Source organism: Vicia villosa, unplaced genomic scaffold (genome assembly GCF_029867415.1).
Source record: "Vicia villosa cultivar HV-30 ecotype Madison, WI unplaced genomic scaffold, Vvil1.0 ctg.004337F_1_1, whole genome shotgun sequence".
Classification (NCBI taxonomy): Eukaryota; Viridiplantae; Streptophyta; class Magnoliopsida; order Fabales; family Fabaceae; genus Vicia; species Vicia villosa.
This window is the reverse complement of record NW_026706414.1, coordinates 113703-120894: the sequence shown is the minus strand read 5'-3', so window position 1 is coordinate 120894 and position 7192 is coordinate 113703.

The following is a 7192-nucleotide window of genomic DNA, read 5'->3' as shown; positions in this document are numbered from 1 at the left end:
TTGGAACTGAAGACTGGAGATAGGAGACTGAAGAATGTGTGCAAGATGTTCTAACATCCTGCCTGATGTGAGACTTTTTATTATTATCTTCTGCTACATATGCCTCTGATGTGTGAACTTGGAAAGTTCATGTTCTGGTATCCTTTTGTGAGGGTAGTGGTTCTGTATGATAGAGGGGGTAATGGACCTTTTTGTTTGTACAAGCTCCAATGAGCTTTGAAGAAGAAGACTTTTGATTAGCTGTTGTGCATCTCTGATATATCTTTGCAGTTTGATGTAAGTTCACATGCTATCATGTAAATGTGATGTATCTCCAGGGCCTAACTGTGTTTTCGTTGTTTTAGCCAAAATTTGCCAAAGAGGGAGATTGTTAGTTCCATGGTTTTATGATTGGTCTAATTATAAAACATGGTTCTTAACTGATGTTAAGCAAGATGTTGAAACATCTTGTCCTACTGTCATAAGGTTCAACTATTATGTGTTTTGACATATGTTGTGACATCATACACCAAGATATCCTGACACTTCAAACTGGTTTTTAATCCTTGAAAGATTTGATTGAAAAATATGAGAATCTAGAATGTTAAGATACTCATTACAAGCGCGGGAAATCAAGGAGTGTATAGGACAAATGCATATTTGTTTTGGTTTTTAGAAAAATAATTTTTGAGATTTCTTTTGGAAAACTATGATTTGATTTGATTTGTTCCTATTTTGTGTGAAGATCTTCCAACTGTTTTCATAATGGAGAAGATCGGATTTATCTCAGAGTCCAAGCCCATACTATAAGAGTCTATAAATAAGGACATAGGAAACCTAGTTTTGCAAGCATTCACAAATAGAAATTGTGTGTGTAAAATATGGTTGGGTGTTTTTGGAGTCCTTTAACGTTTTCGTGTGTTCTGTTCTTTGTGTCACTCATGTATCTTCTAATACATTGAGGTGGACGTGTATTCTAACTCTTGAAGCTTTTAAGCAAAAGAGTTGAGTATTGTTCTTGATAGAAGATTTTAAGCAAGATCTAGTATTGTTCTTAGTTGAAGTTGTGCAGCAAGACTAAATATTGTTTATTTGAAAGTGTAATCTTTCTATTTGGTTCCTCTGGTCACAGGTTGTGTGGTTGTGTTTACCACTGTGGTGATTGGAAGTGGGATGTCGATTTCTCATATCTTGATGTTGATTTCTAGGTAGAAGTTGTATTGGATAGGGATTAGGAGATAAGTTATAAATTGGGACTATTTAGGCTTTAAACTAGTACTACTAATAGTGGATTTCATTTCAGGCTTGGTAGTCCCCAAATTAGGTATTGTTGCACAGCTGGGTTAACAATTTATTGTGTTCTTTACCATTATGCATTTAGTTTTTAATTTTGATAATTGTGCTATAAGTCAACAGATGTTATAACATATGTCTTGACATTGTGTGTTGTTAGGACATATGTTGTGTAAGTTCCAGAATTTTAATAATCAATAACACAAACACAAGAAAGAGGGGTTTGAATTGAGTTTGCAGACTGAAAATTTTTGCTCCACCAAGAACACAAACAATAAAGATGCAACAATGATAAAAGAACACAAGTATTTGTTATCCTGGTTCCCCTTTAATTAGGTTAGTCCAGTCCACCAGCCAAAGTAATCTTGTCTTTTTAATAAGGACTTAATCCAGTAATCAAAAATTTGATTACAACTACAAAGACTCACATTCAATGTCTTCCTTGGAATCATGATTATACCATAGTCATGCAAGGAATTAAAACTCAAAGACTACGTGTCGATGAATTCTCAAGATCTTACTAACACTTAGCCACTCAAGGAAATTAACCAAAAGGTTAAATACAAGGATTATGTGTACATATTTGTTTCTATAATAAGGGGATTACACAAAATGAAGATCAAAAGATTACACTTAAATGATTTGAAATATAATGCTCTAAGAGTGTGTTTGGATGAGGTAATTAGGAATTTTAAAGGAATTTAAAATTCAAAGTAATTCAAATGATTCAATTGAAATTCATTTTAAATTATTTTGTTTGGATGGAGTATTAAAGTAATTCATTGTTAGAGTTTTGGAGTCATTTTTTATAAAATATAATTTTTTTGGACCAAGTTAAAAAATTGAAAAATAGGAACTAAATTACAATTTTTAAAATTTTGAAGGACCAAATTGTAAATTTTAAAAATTATTAAGAACTAATTTGCAATTTTAAAAAAAAAATTAGGGTCAATTTTGTAATTTTGAAAAATATGAGGACTAATTTGCAAAATTTGAAGAAATAATAGTAACAAATACATTTTATGGAGCATGAAGAAATTTCAAATTCTTTAGTTTTTGGTGTCATTTCAAAATGATTAAATTTAACTTAGATAAAATACTCCATAAATTTCCATCATTTTAACAATTCTTCATTTTTGTATCCAAACAATAAATTTTGTACAAGTCATTTTAAATTCCCTCAAAACATTACATTACCTCATTAAAATGCTTCATCCAAACACACTCTAAGTGTTTCTCTCTTTTTGTTGTTCTTGATATTCTCTCAACACTTTGCTCTTTTCTTTTTATTGTGATATCTCTTTTTGCTTTTCTATTTACAAAGTGTTAACAAGCTTTTTCAATCTCTTATAATTTGTCACTTCTCTCTCTCTCTCTCTCTCTCTCTCTCTCTCTCTCATTCACTCCTTTTCCAAGCTTCTCTCTTATTCACTCCTTTTCCAAGCTTCCAAATCCTTTTTATATAGACAATGAAAATATAAATGTTTGAGGGTGAAGTTAGAATATCCACAAGAAATATAGTTGTTTGAGATGCTTGATAGTACCACAATGGAGTACATGCAGCATGTAATGGATGAGAGAATTAAAAGAGGGAATATATGTTAGTACAATAGTATTGTCCTTCTTTATATTTTTTAAAGTAGTGGAAACAAAATTTGATCTTGTATTGGTTGTACTATAGCCACGTACCATGACTAAGATCAATTTGTTTCACTTCCATAAGCCTTTCAGAACCTCTATAAATAGAGCTCGATGCCTCAGAACCAAACACACCAAGTTTCACTCATAAAATCCATTGTTGAAACTTCAAGACACTAAAATCTCGAATTCCCCTTTTCCCTCAAGTTTCTTGTAAACTGATGATCCAAACATATTCCATATAGCATATAGAAGCAACTATAATCATCAAATTGCTTCTGTAAACCCTTGATCAACATCTACAAAACTCACTTTTTCAAGTTTGCAACTTGAGATGGTCATAAGTTTTGAGACATTCTCAAAGCAATATAAGCATTGTAACACATTCCTAGGACATCACTTAAGCTGTAGAGATCATCAAGATTGTTAGAACAAGAAATGTTCTGATCAATATTCTTAGTTTTGATGATAACATTATATATGAATTTTGTATAAGACAATGTGGTACTCTAATTATTCACGTTTTCCATTTCAAGAAAAGTCTAATAGAGTATGCACTAAATCAACGTTCAAAATCTATGACCCAGAAGATCTGGATGGCTTCATCAGAAAAGAACCTAGACACTACAAGAATGAATGTCCTGAGCTTTAGAGGGACAAGCCCAGAAAGAAGTTTGAAAAGAAGAAAGGCATGATGACTATATGGGATGACTCTGATTCATCTGATCAAGAGTCAGACTCTGAAGATGAGCAAACCAATATAGCTCTCATGGCAACAGTTGATGCTGGTGAAGAATCTACTTCTGATTCAGACTCTGATGAGGTATTTTCTGAACTCACCAGAGAAGATTTAGTTTCCAGCTCATCAGAACTTCTGGAAGTCAAGAGTCAACTTAGTATCAAATACAAAAAGCTCAAAAAGTTTTTTGCATCTAAAACTAACAGACTTGAAATAGAAAACTCTGAACTAAAAGAAAAAGTTTTAAAATTAACTAAAGATGTTAAAACATCTTCAAGTTCAGAAAAGTCTATTCTAAGCACTAACAATATTCTGAAAGAATATGACTTGAGCTTCAGAAAGTTCTTATCTAGAGGTATAGGCAGAAGTCAACTAGCCTCTATGATTTATGGTGTTAGTGGAAAAAAAAGAATAGGTATAGGCTTTGAGGGAGAAACCCCATATAAACTTGAACCTGTTGATGAAATGATCATCAAATACAAACCTCTGTATGAACAGTTCAAGTATGGTCATTCTCATGATATCAAACACACATCACACTCTAAAAGTTTCCACATCACACACACACAAAGAAATATGATGTTATACATTCTGGAAAATCTTATGTAAAATCTCAGTTCAATAAGAACTTGAGAAGGACTAACCCCAAAGGACCCAAAAGAATGTGGGTACCTAAGGAAAAGATAATTCATGTTGCAGATCTCCTTCACACTGCAAAAGAAAAACATGTCATGGTACATGGACTCTGGGTGCTCACGTCACATGACGGGAAAAAGGTCTATATTCCAAAATCTGGAACTTAAATATGATGGAGTAGTAAAGTTTGGAGGGAATCAGAAGGGAAAAATCATTGACTCAGGAACCATATGTATTGGTAATTCTCCCTCTATAACTAATGTTCTTTTAGTAGATAGATTAGCTCATAACTTATTGTCCATAAGTCAATTAAGTGACAATGGTTATGACATAATCTTTAATCAAAAGTCTTGTGAAGCTATTAGTCAGAAGGATGGCTCAATCCTATTTACAAGCAAGAGAACGAACAACATTTATAAGATTGATCTTTTAGATCTTAAGAACCAACAGGTTACTTGCCTTCTGTCTGTTAATGAAGAGCAGTGGGTCTGGCACAGAAGATTCGGTCATGCTAGTTTGAGAAAGATTTCTCAGATTAACAAACTTAATCTGGTCAGAGGACTCCCTAATCTGAAATATAAATCAGATGCTCTTTGTGAAGCATGTCAGAAAGGGAAGTTTTCAAAATCTGCATTCAAATCTAAAAATGTTGTTTCTTCCTCTAGGCCTTTAGAACTTCTGCATATTGATCTTTTTAGCCCAGTCAAAACAACATCAATCAAAGGCAAGAAATATGGATTGGTCATTGTAGACGACTATAGCAGATGCACTTGGGTAAAGTTCTTAAAACACAAGGATGAGTCACATTCTGTGTTCTTTGACTTCTGTAAACAGATTCAATTTGAAAAGGAATGTAAAATCATAAAAGTCAGAAGTGATCATGGTGGTGAATTTGAGAACAGATTCTTTGAAATTTATTTCAAAGAAAATGGTATTCTCTTGTCCTAGAACTCCACAAAAAAATGGAGTTGTAGAACGAAATAATAGGACTCTACAAGAAATGGCCAGAACCATGATCAATGAGACTAATATGGCTAAGCATTTCTGGGCAGAAGCAATTATTATAGCTTGTTATATTCAGAATAGAATCTCCATAAGAACTATTCTAAATAAGACTCCTTATGAATTGTGGAAGAACAGAAAGCCTAACATTTCATATTTCCATCCATTTGGATGTATCTGTTATATTCTGAATACTAAAGATCATCTGAACAAGTTTGATTCCAAAGCTCAGAAGTGTCTTCTACTTGGATATTCTGAACGCTCTAAGGGCTACAGAGTATACAATACTGAAACTCTGATAGTTGAGGAATCAATCAATATCACATTTGATGATAAGCTTGGCATTGAAAAGCCAAAGCAGTTTGAGAATTTTGCAGATATAGATATCTCTAACTCAGATCATGAAGAACCCAAGGGAAAGGATGATGCAGAAGATCAAGTTGCAGAAGATCAAGGAGTTTGCTAAGTCTATGCAGGCAGAATTTGAGATGAGCATGATGGGAGAAATCAAATATTTCCTAGGCATTCAGATCAATCAAACATCTGAAGGAACTTATGTTCATTAGACTAAGTATGTCAAATAGCTTCTGAAGAAGTTCAATCTATCTGAAAGCAAAAAAGCAAAAACTCCAATGCATCCAACTTTCGTATTAGGTAAGGATGAGGTAAGCAAGAAGGTAGATCAGAAGATCTACAGAGGTATGATATGATCTCTTCTCTATTTGACTGCTTCTAGACCTGATATTCTATTCAATGTATGCTTGTGTGCTAGATTCCAATCAGATCCTAGAGAATCTCACTTAACTGCTGTTAAGAGAATTCTTAGGTATCTGAAAGGTACTACTAATGTTGGTTTAGTCTACAGAAGATCTGAAGAATACAACTTAGTAGGATATTGTGATGCTGATTACGCTGGAGATAGAGTTGAAAGGAAAAGTACTTTTGGAAGCTGTCAGTTTCTGGGAAGTAACCTGATCTCTTGCTACAGCAAGAAGCAAGCAACAATTGCACTCTCTACTACAGAAGCAGAATACGTAGCTGCTGCTGGATGTAGTACACAGATGCTCTGGATGAAAAGTCAGTTAGAAGATTATCAGATATATGAGAGTAACATTCCTATATTTTGTGATAATACTTCTGCTATTTGTTTATCTAAGAATCCTATTTTACATTCTAAAGCTAAACATATAGAGATTAAACATCACTTTATTAGGGACTATGTTCAGAAGGGTGTTCTTTCTTTAAACTTTGTGGCTACAGACCATCAATGGGCTGATATCTTTATAAAACCCCTTGTTGAAGATAGGTTTAAGTTCATTCTGAAGAACATCAATATGGATTTATGCCTAGAATGAAGGTGTTGAGAAGATCTGATATATGGATTAGTTTATGTTGATTTATTTATTTTTCTTATCAGATGTTCTGGTTATGAATGTTCATTTAGATACTCTGAAACTGTTATTACTAACATTTCATATGTCTAAGTATGATACAGAAATTCTGTTAAAGCAAAACAGTTGTCACCAGCTATTCCAGATGATGACCACATGTTCATTCTGAAGGGACAAGCATGCGTGCAGTTGATGAGACGCCGCCCTAGGTAACTGTGCAAATCTTTTCAAATCTCACACTATCTCCACTAACGTCTTTCAACATTAAATGTGAATGATTCAGTTTCTGTAACCGCTTGCATTCAGAATCTCATTGCATTTTGTTTTCACGTCCGTGTCTATATAAACCCATATCATATTCATTTTCTCTCTTTTCACTCCTTCATAATCATTCGTTTTATGCATTTCTGTCTCCTCTTCTCTCTTCATAAAAACCCTAAACCTAAGAAAACCAGAAATCTCAAGTGTTCTTCAATGGCTTCTTCATCAAATCTCAACAAGGTTTCGTCTTCTC